General features: G+C 41.4%; 1 long non-coding RNA gene across 1 annotated transcript; it reads left to right on the top strand.

Annotated features, from left to right (window-relative positions):
• The first annotated feature begins 7,144 nt into the window (after positions 1-7,144).
• LOC116515188 lies at positions 7,145-14,442 on the top strand. Its single transcript, XR_004256216.1, has 6 exons — positions 7,145-7,160; positions 9,086-9,106; positions 9,590-9,613; positions 11,399-11,422; positions 13,369-13,389; positions 14,229-14,442. It is a non-coding gene; the product is annotated as an uncharacterized LOC116515188 (long non-coding RNA).
• Positions 14,443-15,037: the final 595 nt, after the last annotated feature.

Here is a 15,037-nt window from a genome sequence, read left to right as displayed (position 1 = left end):
TATATGTGTCTAATGGGATAGTGATAGTATAATTGGAGAAATCATGGTTGATATTGTAGCAAATTAAGATATTTCTCTTTTGTTTCCCTTTTAGAACATGCAAGGACAGCCAGTAAGTAGCTTTCATTTATCTTCTGCCATTCCTTTCTTCATATTCTTCTCCAGTCTGATGTAGTATTTCTCCTATCCATTTCCCTCCTTCACCAAAAGCATCTCAGCAGTGCGCAGAGAATAATCACAGCAGGCAGAGCCACATTATTTGTTCTCTTTCTACCTTCCTTTCCAATGGCTGACAATAGAAAATTGATCCATCAGCCTAGCGGGGGTAACTTCTCTCTCTTGGGACTGAGAGGTTGCATGCGAAATACTGGTAGAGATACTGGTGGAAAGATAAAACTATACATACAAGCAGGATAATTTTTTTTATCCTGCTGATATCCGGAGGTGCACTGTTTGTTTTATTGGGGATAAGTGAATATGTATATAATGTCTCGCGTTTACATTATATTTTCAGCATTGTCCTTTCTCTACATAACGGAAACCATCTCATGAGACTCAATCCTCTGAAGCATCTCTCACTATTCCAGGAGGAATTCTAATAGGGGTTGGATACTGCAAGGGCCTTTTTATTGTTTTATTTGTTTTGTTTATATAACATCCTTTTTTCATCAAACAGTGTGTTTTCTGGATACAATTATGCTGAAATAATCATAGTGTCAGGGATCCAAGTAACAGTCCCAACCAAAGAAGACTCTGGGGGTTGAGTTTCCTCAAAGTTCCATTTTATTAGAGATGTTATTTTATTAGAGATATGGGAAACATATATTATACATCTTTGTTGTTATAATTCCTCACAATCATATTAATAATATAACATTATACTATAATAACATTAAAATTTAACATTTGACATTATCTTCTTTGACAACTCTCCTCTCCTCCATTTCCTCCTCCTTTCTAACTTCTATTGTTTAGCCATTGATAAAATGTGTCCCATTTAAAAAAGTATTCAGTTTCTTCTTTTTCCTTAATAGCAAATGCTAATCTATCCATTTCTGCGCATTCTAACATTTTCTTAACCACATTCCCCTCAGACAGGATCTCATCATCTTTCCATTGTTGTGCAAATACCATTCTAGTTGCAGTTAAGACATGCAGGGTCAAGTATGTGGTCTTTTTATCATATGTTTCAGGTAGGATGCCCAACAAAAATATCTCAGGTTTCAAAACTATATGTTGTTTTATCATTTTTTTCTAGCCATGTATTTATTTTCATCCATTGGACGAAATGTTGAATGGTTGAATTTGTAGAGAGCTATAAATGGTTGAATTTGTAGAAACAACCTTGGAGAACTGGGCAGATATGGGGTGGTTGGAAAACACATTTTAATCCCTGGAAAGAGAAAATATGAGAGAAAAGCTGAGAGTTATTCTTGCCTAATTCACTAAAGGATCTTCTTAGAGCTGCACAACAGACTTATAAAGATATCCAATAAAAGAGAATATTTGTAGCTCAAGGTTGACAAAATGGGACCTTATTGTTCTCTAAACTTGTTTGTTTAGATATTCATAAGCCAGGAAAGGTTTATCAGGTTTTCAAGCTTGTTGCTGTATTGAAGCCTTCACTTCAGTATTCTTATCATGCCATTTGCCCCGGGGGCCAGGTCTAAGTACCCTATGGGCTTCACCCAGCGCGCTGGCCTTGAGTTTTACAATCTGCCTTAATACAGCAATATCCTTTTGGCCTTTTTCATTCTGTGTGGATTTAAGGAATCATTTATTAATGATCAAATTTATAAATGAGATATCAAACGTGATGGCATGGCTGAAGATCTTATGGTTGTAATCATATCAGAATAGAAGAGTTCCTTTTTGTTTCCCTTTTCGGGAAATAGTGGTGGTAAAATGGGTGGAAAAGGGGAAAGTAGCTTTTATTTATTTTCTACCATTCCCTTCTTCATATACTTTTTTTGCTTGAAAAACTTCCCGTTTCATCATTCATCTTCCGTCACCATAAACATCACAGGAGCTCTCAGAGCATAAGCACAGCAGGGAGAATCAAAATGTTGGCCTGTTTTTAATCTGCATTTCCGATGACAGTTTAACCCAGGGGTCCTCAAATTATGGCCTGGGGGCTGGATATGGTCTGCAAAAGCCATTAATACGGCCCGCGTGGGACCACAAGGCTATGCCGCAAACATCAAGCCACCTTTCCACTAACCTCTACCCACCTTTGGTAAGCCGGTGAGGTCAAAAATGGACCCGTGTTTTGCCTCCCCAGGAGAGGGGGAGGAGAGAGAGAGAGAGAGAGAGAGAGAGAGAGAGAGGGAGAGAGAGAGAGAGAGAGAGAGAGAGAGAGAGAGAGAGAGAGAGAGAGAGAGAGAGAGAGAGAGAACGAACTAAATTTCAGAAAAAGGAAAGCTGTATTGCTCTGGGAATCTACCTATGACAATTCCTTCTTGAACTAAGTTCTTGGATGAAAGACTATATCTTTCCTGTTTGTTTATATCTTTCCTGTTTCTCATCCTTCCTGAAAAGACTGTACATTGTTGGTTGAAAGCAGAGGTCCTTTCTGTTACCTGTAGTCCTCAGCTTACAACCACAATTGAGTCCAATATTGTTTTCTTTCTTTTGCAGTTAGTATTATTTATTTTTGAACTTATTTTAATCTTATTGTAGTTCATCCAATTTCCACTTTGAGGATATTATAGGAATGTCCTTACCTTCTTACTTCAACTTTGCTCTTCTTGACCAACCTTTGACAATCATATGAGGATTGGTTGCAGTTACTTTATCATCACACCCATCACTATAACGTTTGCTAAATGAGGGAATCACCCCCCCCCCCCAAAGATCCATTTTTATTGTTGGTGTGAGTTTGTGGAATTGTGAAACAGGAGGAAGAAAACCTTTCAAAACAATTTAGTACACATGCAAACATTTTCTGGTCCCTATCAGTCTATGCTGTGTTAAAACAAACACATTATGAATTCATATATGAGATACTGAAGATATGTGACACATGGTTGGAGAAGATATGGGTGTTATCAGAGTTACCATTTGTTTCCCTTTAGGGCTTACTTGGAGGAGGAGGAGGAGGAGGAGGAGGAGCTGCAATGCCGGCAAGTAGTTTTTTTAATTAGTTTCTGCCATTTCTTTCTTTCATATTCTTCTTATGTCTGAACAAGCACCCCTTTGACCTTTTCCCCCCAATACCAAAACCATCTCCAAAAGCATAACCAAATTGGGCAGTGCCAAAATATTTGGCTTGATTTTTCCTTAAATAATAGACTTGCTTATTTCTTCCTTGATGCTGCCTGTTTCTAATGGTTGTCATGGCTTAACCGACTTTGGCCATGTCACCTTTCCCCATCTTTTATTCTTTTATTGTTCTCTTTTTTATGTTGCTTTATTGTTACAGTTGGACAATGTCTAAACTGAATAAATTAAATTTAAACGTAATAATACCCTTTGCAAATTTTAAAGAGTCCCATTTGAATTCTATAAGCTGCAGTGGTCCAACAAAGTCCAACTCAAGGGAATCTGTAATCCAGTTCGATTCCCCCCCCCACCTTCTTTTAGAATGCAGATGGTAGTGGTGGCAGAAGAGAGAGCAGATGGGGAAATAAACAAGGGTTAAGTTAATATGCATTTAATGTCTCCCATTTCCATGAAGTCTTTACTGCTTCTGTAAGCATATTCCCGGAAAAGTTCCAACAGAAATTTGGAAGGTGTTCAGTATGCTTAAAGTATGAATTTGTAGAGAACCATGTTGGCAACCTTGAAGCAGCTAGATAGGGATGGTGGTTGGGGGAAAAAAATTAAGCTTCTGGAAAAAGAAAGCAGGAAAAGGTGGAAGTAATAGAAAATAGAGAATAGCTTTGTGGGCGTGGCTGGGGGTTATGTGACTGGGCGGTTTGCATGATGGAAGGAAAATAGTAATAGTAAAATTCAAAACTGTAACAATTAATTGCACATTTATTCAAAATCCAATTAAAAAACCCTTTTAGTTAATATTAATTCAACAAAATTGTTGAACATGTTTCAGTGATACCAGGTTTTCAAAGTCTGATAGTCATTTATCAAGAACCTTAGTAACTAGTAACTTAGTAAACTCAGTAAAATTTAGTAACTACTTCACTGTTCAGTAAATTCTTAATGTTATGGATGGGCTTGATCAAGTGATACCAGAAAAAAAATGTCTTTTCAAAGGAAGTGGCAATCAGCTATTTCCCAAACTGTAGGCAGAACTCCAGGATGTGGGACCCGGAGGATCCTCATTTTTAAAAACCTGGTTACAGGCAGAGCTCAAGACTCTGATCCAGGGGTGGGTTGCTGCCGGTCCCAGCCGGTTCTCGCGAACCGGTTGGTCACCGGACCTAGAAGTAAGCCTGCCCTGCCCCCGGCCGTGTATACCCGTCCAGGCTGGATGGTATTTTGTCTCTTCTGTTTCCCCGTTGCTCAAAAAGGAACTTTGGGAAGGTCCTTTGCTAGCAGGCAGGTTCCAGGACACCTGCCGCCACCAAAGGATCTTCCCTTCCCTGGCCTGCCCCTCCCTCCCACTCGCCCACCAGCAGAAGCCTTCTGGGAGGTTTTGGCTGGTGGGCACGCAGAGGGCGGGCGGGCAATCCATGCAGAGGTAGGAATGGATTCCCCACCCCCTTCATTGGAAACGAGGCGGCTGTCAGAGGAGAGAGCAGCGCACGCCCATTAGCTTGTCCAATGAATCCTCCCCTCCTGTTAATTCTTCTATTTGAACAAGCCACGTGGGGTGCACTCCCTTGCTTTGACAGCCACCTCATTTCCAATGGTGGGGGGGGGGAGAGGAAGAAATCCATCTTTTCCATCCATCTCCATGGATCCATGGATCCCCCCCATTGGAAACGAGGCAGCTGTGAAAGACAAGGCAGCGCACCCCTCATGTCGTGTTCAAACAGCAAATGGAACAGGAGAGGAGTCCCATACGGGGCTTTTTAAACAGCCAAACTCCTCCCCTGTTAATTCTTCTGTTTGAACAAGCCACATGGGGTGCGCTCCCTTGCTTCGACAGCCGCCTCGTTTCCAATTGGGGGGAGGAAGAGAAAAAAACCCATCTTTTCTGTCCTTCTCCATGGATCCCCCCAATTGGAAACGAGGGGGCTGTGAAAGACAAGGGTTCGCGCCCTGCATGGCTGTTCAGGCAGCAAAAGAAGGAATAGTTGAGGAGCTCCACATGAGGCTTTTTAAACAGCCAACTTTCCCCTCCTGTTCCTCAGGCAGGCCGGATCGGCAGCGCACACCAGGCTGTTGCTCCTCCTGCCGCTGCTGCTGTCGGGTGTGACTCTTGTGAGGGGAAAAGAAAATAATAATAAAAGGCTCCCGCCATGGAGAGACCCACCCTGCTCCACCGTCCGGCAGATTTCCCCCCCGCCTTAGCTCGGCTCTTCTTCACCCACCAAAGTGCTACCCCCACTCGGCTGTCCTTGCTGTCGCCACTCCCTCTCTGCGTGCCCAGCCGACGGCCTGAGGGGGAGCGAGTGATGGCGGCATAGGGTAGCTGGGGGCAGCTACTGCTCCTGGGCTCACTGTGAATAGTGGGCAGCGCCCCGACTCCCCCTCCACCACTGCCGCGCTGCCTCAGCATCAGCACCTCCTGCCCACAGAACTGAGGCGGTTCTCCCCCCTTTTCCACACCCCACAGCTCACCATCTTTTTGGCTTCTTTCACTGAATGTTGTAGATTTGCAGCCTCATGATGTGCTCTGGCCCCTTGTCTCACTGGAGCACAGAGTTGAACCTCATTTTCATACATCATACCCCATGGAATCATATCTCCGGTAGATTTCAGGACCGCTCTTTGTTTTAATATGATAGGTAGCAGGGATGAAATTCAGCAGGTTCTGACAAGTTCGGGGGAATCATAAGCGGAAACTTTGAGTAGTTTGGAGAACCGGCAAATACCACCTCCAGCTGACCTCAGAGTGAGGAGGGAATGGAGATTTTGCAGTATCCTTCCCCTGCCACACTCACCAAGCCACACCCAAAGAACCGGTAGTAAAAAACTTTGAATTTTACCCCTGATAGGTAGTCATATGTCAATATCGGTTGCATAGCAGTGATGACACATGGATATAATTACAAGTTTGTATTTCTGCTTCTGCCACTGTCTTTTGCCAGTGCCGGTTCCAGTGATCCAGGCCACCAAACCACTATTGGTTTAGCTGAACCAGTCCGAACCGGTAGGAACCCACCACTGGTCAGGCTCTTTCTTTTCAGAAAGAAACTGAAGGAGACTTTGGGGAAGGAAAGAGTTACGTTAGTTTTCACTGCTATCTGGCCAATAATATCCTGGTCATTTCACTTGCATGCAGAAGGAGAACCTGTTTGGGGTGTGGCAGGCCTGGGTAGCTGCCAGTTCTGGAGACCCAGGCCACCAAACCACTACCAGTTTGGCTGAACCAGTTTGAACCGGTGGGAACCCACCACTGGTCAGGCTCTTTCTTTTCAGAAAGAAACTGAAGGAGACTTTGGGGAAGGAAAGAGTTACGTTAGTTTTCATTTCTAACTGGCCAATAATATGCTGATCATTTCACTTAAACGGAAAAGAGAAATGTGAAGTTATTAGTGGAGAGAGATATTTTATCCATCTATATCTGGACATCTGCCTGATACATGCATATAGGGAACCTGAATTTATGACTATTTGTATAATGATGGATTGAGGTTAAGATCGTGCTGAAAAAAGTGACCCATGACCTGTCCTCAAATTTATGGCCATCACACTGTCCATTAGTCCTGTGACTGTAATTTAGGTGCTCAGTAACTGGATCATTTTGATCATGGCTGCAACTTTCCCACCTAGCTTGCAACAAGCAAATTCAATGGGAGAAAGTTTTGTTTAAAGGCTGTGATAAAAAAAGAGTCACCAAAAAAGTTCCATATTGTGGTTGTGAGAATATGAAACAATATTAAGAAGGGATTTTCTCTCTCTCAAAACATTTAATAAATCTGCATCTGTTTGGTCGCTATTACTGTACATTGTGTGAAAGAACACATGTTTTATTTGGGCAATGAAGGAATTCATATATATTACACTAAAGATGGAAATGATGTGGTTGGAGAAATCATGAGTGTTATGACAATAGTTTTCTTTTGTTTCCTTTTTAGAGCTTACCTGGAATGGTAAGTAGCTTTTGTTTTATTTTGTGCTGTTCTGAATATTCTTCCATCTGAACAAGCACCCCATTTATTCTTTCCTCTACCTACCTAAAGCATCTCTACAGTCCCCAAAGAATAATCTCACCTCATGATCAAAGTTGATTACCTTTGTTCCCAGTTGGAACCCAAGCATGGTGAACGTCCATGTGAGATGTCTGGGGGAAGGTCCTGACCAATTATCTGGGAACAGTTCAGTCCTGTTGGACCGAGTGGGCAGGATCCTTAACACTGTCAGTGCAGCCACCTGTCAACCCACCCATAACCTGGAGTTTTGTGGTGCATGGATTTGCAATATCTGGGACTTCCTTAATTTTGGATGAGGTTGCAGTACCCCAGACAGACCCAGCCCATAACTTGGGGTTCTCCTGGACTTGGTGGCAGTCTGGAGCTAGGAGAGCCTTTGTACAATTTTGTGTTATGTGCCAGTTACTATTATCCCTGATCAGGAGTCACTGTGGTCACTCTAGCCATGGTCATCTCACATTTATACTACCACAATGCGCTCTAAATTGGATTAAACTTAAGCTTTCAGAAGCCACAGCAGGTGCAGAGTACAACAGTATAGTAGTTACTGGGACCCCTAGAATGTCCCATGTTACACCACTGCTTCATGAACTGCACTTGCTGCTGGTTTGGTTCCTGGTGCAATTGAAGGAGTTGGTTATTACCATAAAAAACCTATACGGCATGGGTTACTTTACGTCATGTTCTCTCTTTACAGAAAGAAACTGAAGGAGACTTTGGGGAAGGAAAGAGTTACATTAGTTTTCACTGCTATCTGGCCAATAATATCCCGATCATATCACTTGAATGGAAAAGGAGAACCGGTTTAGGGGTGTGGCAGGCCAGGGTCGCTGCCAGTTCTGGAGACCCAGGCCACCAAACCACTACCAGTTTGGCCGAACCGGTCCGAACCAGTCTGAACCGGTCCAAACCGGTAGGAACTCACCACTGGTCAGACTCTTTCTTTTCAGAAAGAAACTGAGGGAGACTTTGGAGAAGGAAAGAGTTACATTAGTTTTCATTTCTAACTGGCCAAAAATATGCTGATCATTTCACTTGCACGGAAAAGAGAAATGTGAAGTTATTAGTGGAAAGAGATATTTTATCCATCTATATCTGGACATCTGCCTGATACATTCATATAGGGAACCTGAATTTATATACTATTTGTATAATGATGGGTTGACGTTAAGACAGTGCTTAAAAAAATGACCCAAGACCTGTCATCAAAGTTATGGCCATCACACCGTCCATTAGTCCTGTGACTGTAATTTAGGTGCTCAGTAGCTGGCTCATATTGACCATGGCTGCCACATTCCCAGCCAGCCAGGAAACATGGAGGTAATCTAGTCCAACCCCTTCCCAAGGCAGGAGTCCTTCCTTTTCTTTGAGAGCTGTCAGTGACAGACATGAGGGAAATGGTGTGTGTATGAATGAGAGAAAGAAAGAAATTATGAGAAAGAGAAATTAAGTTAGAGAGAGAGACATGAAGGAAGGAAGGAAGGAAGGAAGGAAGGAAGGAAGGAAGGAAGGAAGGAAGGAAGGAAGGAAGGAAGGAAGGAAGGAAGGAAGGAAGGGAAAGAAGAGTAGGTTCCAAAAAGTTTTGAGACCCACCACTGATTTGATGCCAAATTGAAGTATTTTGTTTCTTTCTCTTGGTGTTGTATGAAAATCTATAAAGCTAACACAAGCAAAAATTAAAGGCAAGAATATTCTATGTGGACATTTTCATTGTATGAATGTAAAGAATACTGAAAGGAGGAAGGAAAATATATCTCAGAATACTTGAATATATATGTTTCTATTGGGATAGTGATAGGGTGCTTGGAGAAATCATGGGTGGTATTGTAGCAGATTAAGATAGTTGTCTTTTGTTTCTCTTTTAGGCAATGCCAGGAGTACAGATGGTAAGTAGCTTTCATTTATCTTCTGCCATTCCTTTCTTCATATTCTGCTCCAGTCTGATGTAGTATTTCTAAACATATTTCTTTACATACATACACACACACATACACACACACACACACACACACACACACACACAAACTATGTTGGCTATGGTATTTGGGAAGCTATGAGGACTCAACACTGGGTAAAAACTTCTTTTGCATCATATCCCTGGGACATACATATATATGTATGTTTCTATTGGGATAGTGATAGACAATTTATGTCAATCTATAAAGCTAACACAAGCAAAAATTAAAGGCAAGAATATTCTATGTGGATATTTTCATTGTATGAATGTTAAGAATACTGAAAGGAGGATGGAAATATATCTCAGAATACTTGAATATATATGTGTCTAATGGGATAGTGATAGTGTGGTTGGAGAAATCATGGGTGGTATGGTAGCAGATTAAGATAGTTCTCTTTTGTTTCCCTTTTAGGCAATGCCAGGAGGAGTACAGCCAGTAAGTAGCTTTCATTTATCTTCTGCCATTCCTTTCTTCAAATTCTTCTCCAGTCTGATGTAGTATTTCTTCTATCCATTTCCTTCCTTCACCAAAAGCATCTCAGCAGTGCCCAGAGAATAATCACAGCAGGCAGAGCCACATTATTTGTTCTGTTTCTACCTTCCTTTCCAATAGCTGACAATTGAAAATTGATCCATCAGCCTAGCGGGGGTAACTTCTCTCTCTTGGGACTGAGAAGTTTCATGCGAAATACTGGTAGAGATCCTGGTGGAAAGATAAAACTATACATACAAGCAGGATAATTTTTTTATCCTGCTGATAATTGAAAATTGATCCATCTGCCAGGCGGGGGCAATTACCCCGTCTTCGGATTGAGAGGTTGCATGGCAATCATACAGAGGAGATACTGGTGGAGAGTTAAAACTTTATATGCAACCTTGTGTATTTTTTCATTTTCTAAATTATTTAGACCCGAAGGAGGTAGAGGAGGTAGAGATTGGTGGAGAGAACGGGTGTAGAACAGGTGTGTCAAACTCAAGGCCCACAGCCCATATCTGGCCCATGGGCTACTTTAATCTGGCCTGAAGGATTTGGGACACATTGCCTCTACCAGCTCACCCAAGGCCCGTTTTCACTAGCAGAGGGCTGCAGGACATTGAGCTGGCTATAGTTACCACGCCCATTCAGGGCACACCCACTACCCTCCCCCCGAGGTCAAACACAATTCTGATGCGGCCCTCAATGAAATCAAGTTTGACACCAATGGTATAGAGGAAGTGAAGTGGAAAGCATTATTTCATGATGAGACTGTCCCAGGGATATGATGCAAATGAAGTCTTTACCCGCTGTTGAGTCCTCATTGCTTCCCAAATACCATATCCAACAATATATATATATATATATATATATATATATATATATATATATATATATATATATATATGTGTGTGTGTGTGTGTGTGTGTGTGTGTGTGTGTGTGTGTGTGTGTGTGTGTGTGTGTGTGTGTGTAAATAAAGGGAGACTAGTATAGATCTATTTCAAGCTATTTAGCTCTCATCAGCTAGCCATACCCTTACTGGGATTTGAACCTGGGCAGTATAGCACAGGTTCTAATCCCAGTAAGGGTATGGCTAGCTGATGAGAGCTAAATAGCTTGAAATAGATCTGTACTAGTCTCCCTTTATTTATTTATCAGCAGAAAAAAAACAAAAAAACCACAAATATAACAAAGGCAACAATAAAAATATTGGGTTTTTTTATTTCTGTCGTGATGGACTCTTGTGACGAGCCGATTGACAGATGATGAGAGCAGTTAGCTTCCTCCCATGATTGGGGCTTACCACGGGTTGTAAAAATCTAATATATACATATATACATATATACATATATACATATATACATACATACATAAATACATACATACATACATACATACATACATACATACATACATATATATATATATATATGTGTGTGTGTGTGTGTGTATACACACACACTCACACACACACACACACATATATATATATATGTTTCTATTGGGATAATGATAGACAATTTATATTAATCTATAAAGCTAACACAAGCAAAAATTAAAGGCAAGAATATTCTATGTGGATATTTTCATTTTATGAATGTTAAGAATACTGAAAGGAGGAAGGAAAATATATCTCAGAATACTTGAATATATATGTTTCTATTGGGATAGTGATAGTGTGGTTGGAGAAATCATGGGTGATATTGTAGCAGATTAAGATAGTTCTCTTTTGTTTGCCTTTTAGGGCATGCCAGGAGTAGGACAGATGGTAAGTAGCTTTCATTTATCTTCTGCCATTCCTTTTTTCATATTCTTCTCCAGTCTGATGTAGTATTTCTCCTATCCTTTTCCCTCCTTCACCAAAAGCATCTCAGCAGTGCCCAGAGAATAATCACAGCAGGCAGAGCCACATTATTTGTTCTCTTTCTACCTTCCTTTCCAGTGGCTGACAATAGAAAATTGATCCATCAGCCTAGCGGGGGTAACTTCTCTCTCTTGGGACTGAGAGGTTGCATGCGATATACTGGTAAAGATCCTGGTGGAAAGATAAAACTATACTTACAAGCAGGATAATTTTTTTATCCTGCTGATAATTGAAAATTGATCCATCTGCCAGGCAGGGGCAATTACCCCATCTTCGGATTAAGAGGTTGCATGGAAATCATTTAGAGGAGATACTGGTGGAAAGTTAAAACTGTATATGCAACCTTGTGTATTTTTTCATTTTCTAAATTATTTAGACCCGAAAGAGGTAGAGGAGAGAACGGGTGTAGAACAGGCGTGTCAAACTCAAGGCCCACAGCCCGTATCCTACTCATGGGGTACTTAAATCTGGCCTGCATGGCTGCCCTGAAAACAGTGACAGACTGGCTCACGGTGTCTCTGCTGGCCCTCCCAAGTGCTGTTTCCACTAGCAGGATATTGAGCTGGCTATGGTTACCATGACCATGCCCATTCAGGCCACACCCACTCTGCCCCCCCCCCCCCCCGAGGTCAAACACAATTCTAATGCGGCCCTTAGTGAAATCAAGTTTGACACCAATGGTATAGAGGAAATGAAGTGGAAAGCATTATTTCATGATGAGACTGTCCCAGGGATATGATGCAAAAGAAGTCTTTACCCACTGTTGAGTCCTCATTTCTTCCCAAAGACCATATCCAACATACTTCAACCACTTTATTCAGAAAGAAGAAATCGCCAGAGAATAACAAGAAGAATGAGGGCCAAAGCATCTGGCCCATTTTTACCTTCATTTCTAATAATTGACCTTCTAAAAATAGATCTAGATTTGCCAATTTGAAGTGAATATTCCCTCTTGGGACTGAACAGCTGCATTAAAAATCATGTAGAGGAGATCGCGATTGAGAGACAAATCTGCATATGTAATCATTCCAGCCTTCTCCCTCTTTTGTGTTACTTCCAATAGAAAGAGATGGAGAAGGTGGAAGTGGGGTAAGAGAGAGGATCTGGTGAAGCTGAATTGGAAAACGGAAAAAAATGGCATTTGAATATGTGATTTAAGCATAAGTTTCTTCCCAATAAATCTTGTACTACCATAAAATATAAACTCATTCATTCATTCACTCATTCATTCATTCATTGCCACAAAATTGGTAGCAACCACATAAATAGGCCTTCTCTAGAATGATCGTTCCCCAACCTGGGCTTTCTTTTGTTCCCAAAATGGGTCCCTTATTGTACTGACCATATTCTTTGAGGTTGACGAGAGTTCCATATCTGGAATGCCACCAATTGCCCATTTGTTCTCTAGTGATCTCATATTATGTAAGCCATCCCAACAATCTTGTCAGAAACCTGAATAGATTTTAAAAATAAGGTTGACCAGCCAAATTTGTTAGGCAGCAATTGTCAAACACAGGAAATGTGTGTTTCGGCACACATTCATTCTACCCACATCATGGCCTCCATAATGTATGGAATCTTATCTATTTACAGAGAGAATTGAGCCATATGTTAAACTAGATTTGGGCAACAAATGAAGCTACAGAGAGCCTAACTAAAGTGAATGTTTGTTAGCTAAGGACCCTATGAAGTGAAAATGCAGCTGCTGGAATTATTGCTGATGTGGTTAAGCAACTCATGTGAAGCTGGCCTTTGCATGACTTTCATCCAAACAGTGAGACAATGTGCTTATTATTTACAAGAAAGGAAAAGTAACTAAGAACTTACATGCATATTTTTTTTTCTCCTAGCCAAAACCGAATAAAAAATAGGTAAGTTCTATCTACAGAAAAGATGGGACGTGATGGCTCAATGGCTAAGACACTGAGCTTGTCAATCAGAAAGGTCGGCAGTTCGGCGGTTCAAATCCCTAGTGCCACATAAGGGAGTGAGCTCCGATTACTCATCCCAGCTTCTGCCAAACCAGTAGTTTGAAAGCATGTAAAAATACAAGTAGAAAAATAGGAACCACCATTGGTGGGAAGGAAACAGTGTTCCATGTGTCTTTGGTGACTCATGCCGAATAATGACCATGGAGACATCTTCAGATAGCACTGGCTCTTTGGCTTTGAAACAGAGATGAGCACTGCCCCCTAGAGCTGGGAACGACTAGCACATATGTGCGAGGGGAACTTTTACCTTTATCTACAAAAAAAGTGTGATGCTTATGGGGTTGACAGAAAGGTATCATTTCTAAGGTTCCAAACCATAATTTCTCCCCCTTTCCCCACTTTTCTCCTCCATTTGAAAATATCATTCTAAGAGCCAACATAAGTTTTTGGGACATGACTGTCCCCCAAAGTGGGTGCATGACTGTCCATGGGGAGAGGAATAATGGGGATTATAATCCTATGCATGTCATGACATCATCACACAATATAGATCATTTCTCATTTATGTCTTTCAATATACATCATTTCTCCTCTATCACCCGAGGACCCCAGGAAATCTTTCTTGGAGACCAAACTTGACTTACAGTTCTGGCAAGTTGTTTGTGTATCTTGGTGACCGCAACACAGCTCTCCTCCTATAATCACCCCAGCAAATATCTTTTCATTTCATTTAGTAATTCTTTCCCTTTCTCTCACTTCATTTCCACCTGAAACCAAAGAGACCCCAAGGCTGGAATAACGGAATTGATGGAAATATCTGAATATACTGAAACAGCATTCTTCGTCTCTACAACAGGAACAAGATTGTCTACTCAGTGCTTGGTGGTGGTGGTGGTGGCGTCTAGTAGATACAATACATGACTTGATTTTAATGGTTTTCTGTAGCAGAATAGTTTTCTGTCCTTGGTGTGGGAAAAACTTTGTGAAATAAAATCAAATAAATCTCAATTGCACAAGCATCACTTGTTTGGGTTGCCTGTTTGAAGACCAGTTTTGATGCTGATGTTGTTGCAGATTGTGGTCCTAAATATTGCCCTAGAATACAACTAGGTGAAAAGCCTGCCATTTCTGTGCTGGTGTGGGTTGGATTCCACTTTTGTTACCTCCAAAACCTGTAGACCAGTGTTTTTCAGCTGTGGCAAATCTCAGGTGTGTTACCAGGGCTGAACTCAACGTACTTTCGCTAATAGTTTGCAGATGTGAGCGTGCATGCAGGACCTTCCGTGCACGAATAGAGTGTCAAAAACGGGACATGATGACGTCCAGGCGGGTGGGTGGAACCTCCCACCACCACTGCTACCAGTTTGCCCAAACCGGTTAGAACCGATTGAATTGCACCACTGCGTGTTACACATTTAAAGCTACCAGGATTGAGAAACACTGGAATAGACAAAGTGATCTTCATAGTGCATTGGGGAAGGGACCCTTGGTATGATACACATTACCTCATCTGAAATAAAATTTACTACATAGTAAATCCTACTACATAGTAGGATGATTGCAGGGGGGAAAAAATGACATGGTGGCA

The sequence above is a fragment of the Thamnophis elegans genome, chromosome 12 (assembly GCF_009769535.1).
Source record: "Thamnophis elegans isolate rThaEle1 chromosome 12, rThaEle1.pri, whole genome shotgun sequence".
NCBI lineage: Eukaryota > Metazoa > Chordata > Lepidosauria > Squamata > Colubridae > Thamnophis > Thamnophis elegans.
Note: the sequence above shows the minus strand (reverse complement) of the source record. Positions and strands in the feature narration are given on the sequence as shown.